Source organism: Alosa pseudoharengus, unplaced genomic scaffold, assembly GCF_046254945.1.
Source record: "Alosa pseudoharengus isolate Yale_2024_CS ecotype anadromous, Long Island Sound unplaced genomic scaffold, YU_APseudo_1.1 YU_APseudo_1.1_scf_17, whole genome shotgun sequence".
NCBI lineage: Eukaryota > Metazoa > Chordata > Actinopteri > Clupeiformes > Clupeidae > Alosa > Alosa pseudoharengus.
Window position 1 is genome coordinate 18,758,801 of NW_027468640.1, and position 7,145 is coordinate 18,765,945.

Consider the following 7,145-nt stretch of genomic DNA (forward strand, 5'->3'; position numbering starts at 1 on the left):
TGCATTTATATTTGATTTAATCAGTTGTATGAAGTAGAAGTATAGTGTTCTGTGGTTATTACAGCAGTACTATACATGATTGCTCTCTTCAGAGGGTGTAATCCTGCATAGTAGTGCTTATAACTACATAGTAGACTACTACATAACCCCCCCAATACATACCACACATAAAACAAATTCTGGTTCGAAAGTGTGACATGAACTTACCTCTGGATGAATTCAAGGGTGCACGCTGCCTCCTCCTGATATTGCAGATTCAGAATGTAGAAGGTGGAGAAACATGTCGCAAGGCCTGTTAGAAATGTGGCGAGGTTGGACCCTTCACAAACGATTAAGGATTCAATGCTGACCATCCACTTTTGATGATTACCTTGTCGTTCACCTGAAAAAAAGAATTTATCATATTCAATTGAAGATATAGATCCACATGTCAACTATGATTAGATTCCTTTTAGGATTTTGTCCAAACAAAATTCAATACAGAAAAAAAACATTTAGTGTTCAAAAGTTGATTTAAATATGTATATGTTAATCATTATTACTAGGCTTGGGTATCGAATATCGAGTATTGGTTGGAACCGGGACTATCTTTGCGATTTTCCCGGAATCGTTCAAAAGTTTAAATTTCGATTCCTACTTTCGATTCCCAGTCTGCCGACAGGAAGAAGAAACGTCTGAACACCAACGAAGAAGCGCATAGTTAATAGAATTAAAATTCATGGAGAAGGTCAGACTATTTCATTCAGAAAGCAGGGTTCCCGAGGATCCTTAAAAAGTCTTAAATAGGCTACAACTGAATTTTCGAAAGAGAGGTATTAAATGTGCGTATGGGACCGCCAGCGAGTGCAAGAGAGCGAGTGATGTCTCCATCCAGTTTCGTGTATTTAAAACGCAATTGTATACGTGATAGGCTATTAGGCTACGGGAGGAAGTGTAGTGGTTGCAGAGTGAAGATGTTTTTCACGGGTTTGGTTAAAGGTGTGAAAACGGTAATAATACAGTAGGCCTATGTACAAAATAATATGCCTGGCGTTTTCGTGGTGTAGCTGAGGCCTGAGAGATAGACAGGGTAGCCTACGTGGAATGAGGGAGCCTACGGTAGAATGAGCGGGAGAAAGAGTTGGTAAGCCAGTTAGCGATAGGTTGGCCATATGTTCGAATTTAGGCCGGACATATGGATTTTAAAAGCCCTGTCCGGCGTCCGGCGCAGCCTCAAGCCGGACGTTTATTTGTTCTCCTTTTTGGAGTTGCGCTTGGCATCTAAAGTCTTTGCTCGGACGCAGCATCGTTTCACAAACTATGGACGCGAAGACTGCTGGTGAAATTATGTGCAGTGCTTCGCAATCAGGAGGAAATACTGTATACCGGTATGTTAAGTTGATCTGTTTGCATCTTTCCAGCGTGTGTTGCTGGCCTAGCCTAGGGAAGAAAATATCTGTCTTAAGTTATAATAGCCTACCTGTAATATCTGCCAGCAGCTTGCTTGCCAGCGTTTCCCAGTAGGCTAGGCCTACTTAGCAAAAGTTGTGAAATATAACCGCATATGCTTTGAATGTCGGCGACTGCTACATAAAAATACGTGCGTTCATAACGTGCGTGCTTGAGATGAAACCAGCAGTTTTCAGCAGGATCATGCGAAGAGGACCTGTCTCTTAATTAATTTAAAACAAGTCAATGGTTTTACAATGTTTCAGTCAAGCTTTGGTTGGTTTAGATACAACTGGTATGCAAAATGTAAAGTAGTGGATTAACTTTAATTTGCTGTGCTGCATATGGACAATAGATGCACATAGTAAATTATATAAAGTAGGCTTATTAAAATATGTAAATAGCTTAGTTAACTTTGAAAAAAATATTTAAGGGAATCCAGTCCAGTGCACATGTCTTTGGCAAGTAGCCCTAGGCTACTACAGACACAGGTGAAGAACAGCCTCAGCAGTAAGCAAAACCAAATATGTACAGTACAGCCAGCTTCAAAAGCAAGCAGTCCAGACCCTAAAATTGGGCATTTATAGCTGTGAAGGTAATTCACACACAATTATTTTCTTTCGCCAAAATATTTTTGGTAACTTCTGTAGACATCCAAAATGGGGTGGGGGTTAAAATTAGTAGGAAAAAAAAAACTATTGCATTAAACAGTCTTATATATCTTTTTGCCGTGGTATAGTCTTAATTTTCATTTAGATGTCTTGAAAAGGTCTTTAAAAGTCTTTAAATTTGCACTTGGAAAATGTGCAGATACCCTGAGAAAGACCGTTGGTTAGCTAGCTCATTTAAAATATCCTAAACTTTTTTTGACCCTGCCTTTAAAAAAAATCGGAATCGAGAATCGTTAGGAACCGGAATCGAAATAAGAAATCGGAATTGGAATCGGAATCGTTCAAATTGAAACGATACCCAACCCTAATTATTACTCTAGTGAATGAAAACAAACATACCTAGTAATATCAGGCGAGGCGTCACAGGTAGGCTTGGAAGACTCATCAGCTACAGTCGCACATCCCTTAGCAAAAGAAAAGAAAGGCACTCAACAACTCTTCATGGTGTGTGTGTGTGTGTGTGTGAGTGAGAAAGTGAATGTAATCTCTGTGAGTGTGTGTGTGTTCCACTTTCTCTCAGTCCCCCTTTTTCAGCCTTTATGGCTGGAACATTTAATCAAATAATGTCACTATATAAAATATAAATGATTATACACTTGTTTCATTAAAGTTAGTCAGATCCAAATAAGCAGGTACATGATTAGATATATGATTTAACTGATTTCTTCATGTCATGAAAAATAATAATAAGTTCTGAATCCAATACTCTCAGTATGTAAGGAGTGAGTGAATGTGAGTTGTCTGCAAGGTGAGTATGAAAGGTGTGTGTGTGTGTCTTCCGTTGAATGATTAGAAGTGATGAGGCGGGTGTGATAAAGATGTTTGTGTGAGGAATGTGTGTATGTGTGTGCAAAGTGAGGGTGCTTGCTTTTGAAATTGTGTCTGTCTTATCAAAACCACATTGTTTATGGTTTCTATATATGTGCGTCTAAAGACCTAGATAGATAAATAGATAGATAGATAGCGATAGATAGATACTGTATTGATCCCCAGGGGAAATTCAAGACCTGCATGTCTCTTAAATTTCATTTGGCAATCTGGAACACAGCATGGAAGGTCTATATTGGGTATATCGTCATGAATTTAGGTATGGCTTACATAAATAGACGCAGTGGACTGATGCCCACATATCTGACATGTAAACATCTTCCTGTTGCATGCCAATGCTCAAATGAACTCAGGAGGAATACCATACGCGTGTCATGCAACCACCTCTGCTATGGAGAGCTAGCTAGGCTACTAATTAGCATTAGCTTTCTAAACTGAAGGACTTAACACAACTTTAAGTAATTACCAGCACGGGCGAAATCCATGCATACAAGTAAACACTGAAAGCAGCAGTCAACACTGATCCGTTTGTGCCATATTGTTTATTTGGCCACTGGTTTATTAAACTGATGATGCTAAGCAGACTTAGCTAGCTGCTAGCAAGCACGTGTTATAGCAGGTAAATCACGCGAGTTAAACTTTCAAAAACTACGCATACCAATACATTTAGATGGCTTCAGATTGCAATGAAGAATCGTAAAATTTGATCGACAAGTGATAACGATAACGCATGGCTTAAGAAGGGCGAAAGCGCGGTCTTGGCTAGCTGAATAGCACTGCTAAGTTACTAACTTCGTTTCAGCAGGGTAACGTTAACATTCAGAGATGTTGTATCATACAACTTAATATAAACACGACCAGTGTGCTTTCAAACGTTGTATTTCTGGTCAAAGATGACAGATAAACTCACCTTATTGTGTTGATGGCTTTCGATGGGTTTGGGTATGATTCCAACCATATACTGTAAAAAATATCCAACATATCGTCTTCTTCTCTCAGCAGATAGCATCCCATCACCAGAACGAAGGTAACGTTAATAGATAACAGGAAGTACGTGTGTTCAAGAATAAACATTACGGGCGTGGTAAATAACAGCGTTGGAGCCTGATTTTACATATTTGTCTTACTAATGACCTGAAAGTCCTGTTTATTAAAGGAAACCGGTGAATAATGTTGGAATCTGGCTGTAAATTTACAGAAACTTTTGGAATGTGTCACTGGTTTGACAAGGTACACACACAAAACAAGTAGGATAAGTTTCACAACAAGAGGAGGGCATCAGAAAAATGTGTCCGTTCGTTCAGTAGACCTAGTAGCCTATATGTTTGTCCAAGGTATTGGAAACGCTGGAATGGCTTCATTAGTCGCTAACAGGCACACATGATGTTATATTAAAGTTTTCTCAAATAACATTGTCGTTATCAATTGCCATTACTCACGTGAAATTATAAATAAGACCAGAAAGCGTGAAGGAGATGGTCAGAAATCAAGTGATAGCATGGGTAAATGAACAAATAGAACGTCCAGAGGTTGGTCAAACGCCTGGTGAAATTGACCGTCAATTGTAGGCTACTAATTAGAAAAGGTAACATGAACATCATAGTAGGCTACTCAACAAAAACATTTAAGTTACCAACCGCGTTTGTTTCCTTTGATTGTGATGTCCGCAAATTAAAAGTCTTGTATTTCTTCTCTTTTTAGATTGATGCACGTACTGTAGCCTTTTCTTGTTAGACCTGCCGTGATTAACTCTGCCTCTACACCGATACACAGCTGATTGACCCTTACCTAGTAGGCTTTCCTGTTTGAATGCGTCTGTCCCTATTCCACCTGAGCGCAAAAAATGCTGACTGACTGGTTGAGTGTTGTCAGGTGCGTTCACCAAATGGGATAGTTTTCCTCCCACCATGTACGTAGTAGGGTAGCCTATAGCGTTAGGTCTCAGTCATCAGTCCGGATTATTAAACGATTAGAAATGCCACATTACACCATAGGCAGTATATAAAAAACAGATATCTCAGTACAAGACAAAAAATATATGTAATAGGCTAGATGAAATAGATGAAAAAAGATCATAAGATGTTGAAAAAAAATGAATTTGAAAAATGGTTAGGCATTTTTTCTTCACACTGATTAACTGTGATGTCAAGTGATGCTAAGACATTGACTAGCTGGTGCACACTGACACAGCATAATTGTGATGTTCTGAATAACCCTTAAAAATGTGTTTGTTTGCAAAAAAAAACAATCTTGCAGTTTTTTATGTCTCCTCTGTCTTTATCATTACAGCAGGAGTTGTACTGTCATACTTTGGCGTTGTCAAACAGTGATTTTAGTAATTTGTTGTTAAAGATTATGAGTAATAATGTATTTGTTAACACCCCTTTTCTCAATACTTGTATCTGAATGAAGCTCAACTAAGGACACAAAAAAAAACATCAGGTCAATACAAAAGTAACCCTACCCAGGTGTCACATGGTCTGCTTTTAAATTGAAAAACTGAATTGCTGCTAAATAAATGTCCCAGCTAAATATCCCTGAAGCTGTTGTGGGCTCTGTGGATTGTTACTAAATCCTAAAAAAGAATATGAAGAGCACAGCCCCTAACTGGCCAGTAGAGGGCAGTGCTAAAAATGTTAAATGTAATAAAATATTTTGCCCATTATAGTATTCTCGCATCACAGTATATTGTTACAATTTGTTCAAGTTATGTTTTTATTTTGAATTAACAGCCTTTGGACACCTTTGGCATTTACACCTATTTTCTTAACATAACATACAACCAATTTCCATCACAACTTGAACACAATATAATGTTTGAAGAGGGTATTTTGAACTAATAAAAATATATCCTGCATGACAATATGAGAAACATGACAAAGAAGTCATGGTGACCACTAAACAAAGTTAGCAGACATACACTAGGCCTACATACAGTCTCACAGTAGCCCATTTTCAAATAAAAAGTCCCAATAAAGGCAGAAGGCCTCTTCATTCTTAAAAATATAAATAATGAAATTAATATTTACAAAAAAGAATATAACATGTAAACAGATAATTTACATGTTATACGGGGTTAAACAAGCTCAGCCCCAGATAAGATGGTGGTATTTTCTGTATCATGTCTCAATACAATTTTGGCTGCAGTTTTTGAATAGAGTATCAAATTGTACACATAGACAATGGTTATCAGAGGTTTTCCTAAGCCCATACAATGACAGGTCTGGAAACATGTGTGGTGTTGATGCAGTGCCATCTGGGATGCTCTTTTTCATACCCAATCGTATTGCCAGTTACCCTAATTAGTTTTCAAACATTACTCATTTTGTTTTCTTTATTATTACACAACTTTTACAGCATTTTATTACCCCCGTCCCAATTTTTTAAACATGTTACTGGTGTCAAATCCAAAATTAACAGATATTTTCCATGAAATAGTCAAATTTGTCATTTTTAACATTTGATATGTTGTCTGTGTCCTTTTTGCAACTAAATATGAGTTTAAGAGATTTGCAGATTATTACATTCTGTTTTTATTCACATTTTACACAATGTCCCAACTTTTTCTGTTTTTGGGTTGTATATTTTTGAGTCAATTTATCAATTAGTTTCCACAAAATTCACTAGAAGTCATTATTTAAGGTGCTGTAAGGTGCCCTTCATCTTGTTGAAACATTTGAAGATTATAACATATTTAATACGAAAGATGGATCCATGTATGTTGGGCACCATCCTTCTCTTAGCCAACACCGCACTCTCCCAATTATTCTCGTTTCTTTGTGGGTGCGTAATCCAGGGGAACTCATAGAAAATAACAAATGGTCGCACTCCAAAAATCTTTTCTTGCTTTTAATCCATTTTAGCACAGGGGTTAATTGACAAACGTTTCGGCCTGATGGCCTTCGTCAGTGTGTCGAGGCAATTGGCTTTGACCTTCCATTTGTTTGCATGAACCATTATTGTAAACATGGTATCTAGGGGAATGTCATCAAATGTCAAGTTGGGTCAGCTATGAAAGGATTGAAGCATTTTAATAATAATAACATTGCACTAAAATGAAAGTAGAGCGAAAAGCAGGTGACTTGTATCTGTCACCTTCGTTTCCACTGCAGAGCTGTGTACACAATGATGAAGCAGAATTTTTTTTTTTTTTTTATTATACTTCCTCCATTCTATTTCAGTGAACAATGAAACGTCTGTACTGGCTGTTCCAGAAGT

At 37.6% G+C, this 7,145-nt stretch overlaps 1 protein-coding gene across 9 annotated transcripts in view; it reads right to left on the reverse strand.

The window, feature by feature from the left end:
* The window catches only part of LOC143127344 (uncharacterized), a 42,510-nt gene extending 37,744 nt beyond the window's left edge, over positions 1–4,766 (reverse strand). For all 9 annotated transcript variants that reach the window (XM_076288790.1, XM_076288792.1, XM_076288791.1 and 6 more), the window contains exon 1: positions 4,565–4,766. The gene's annotated coding sequence lies outside the window, so the exon portion shown is untranslated. The remainder of the gene's footprint in view (positions 1–4,564) is intronic.
* Between the last annotated feature and the right edge of the window lie 2,379 nt (positions 4,767–7,145).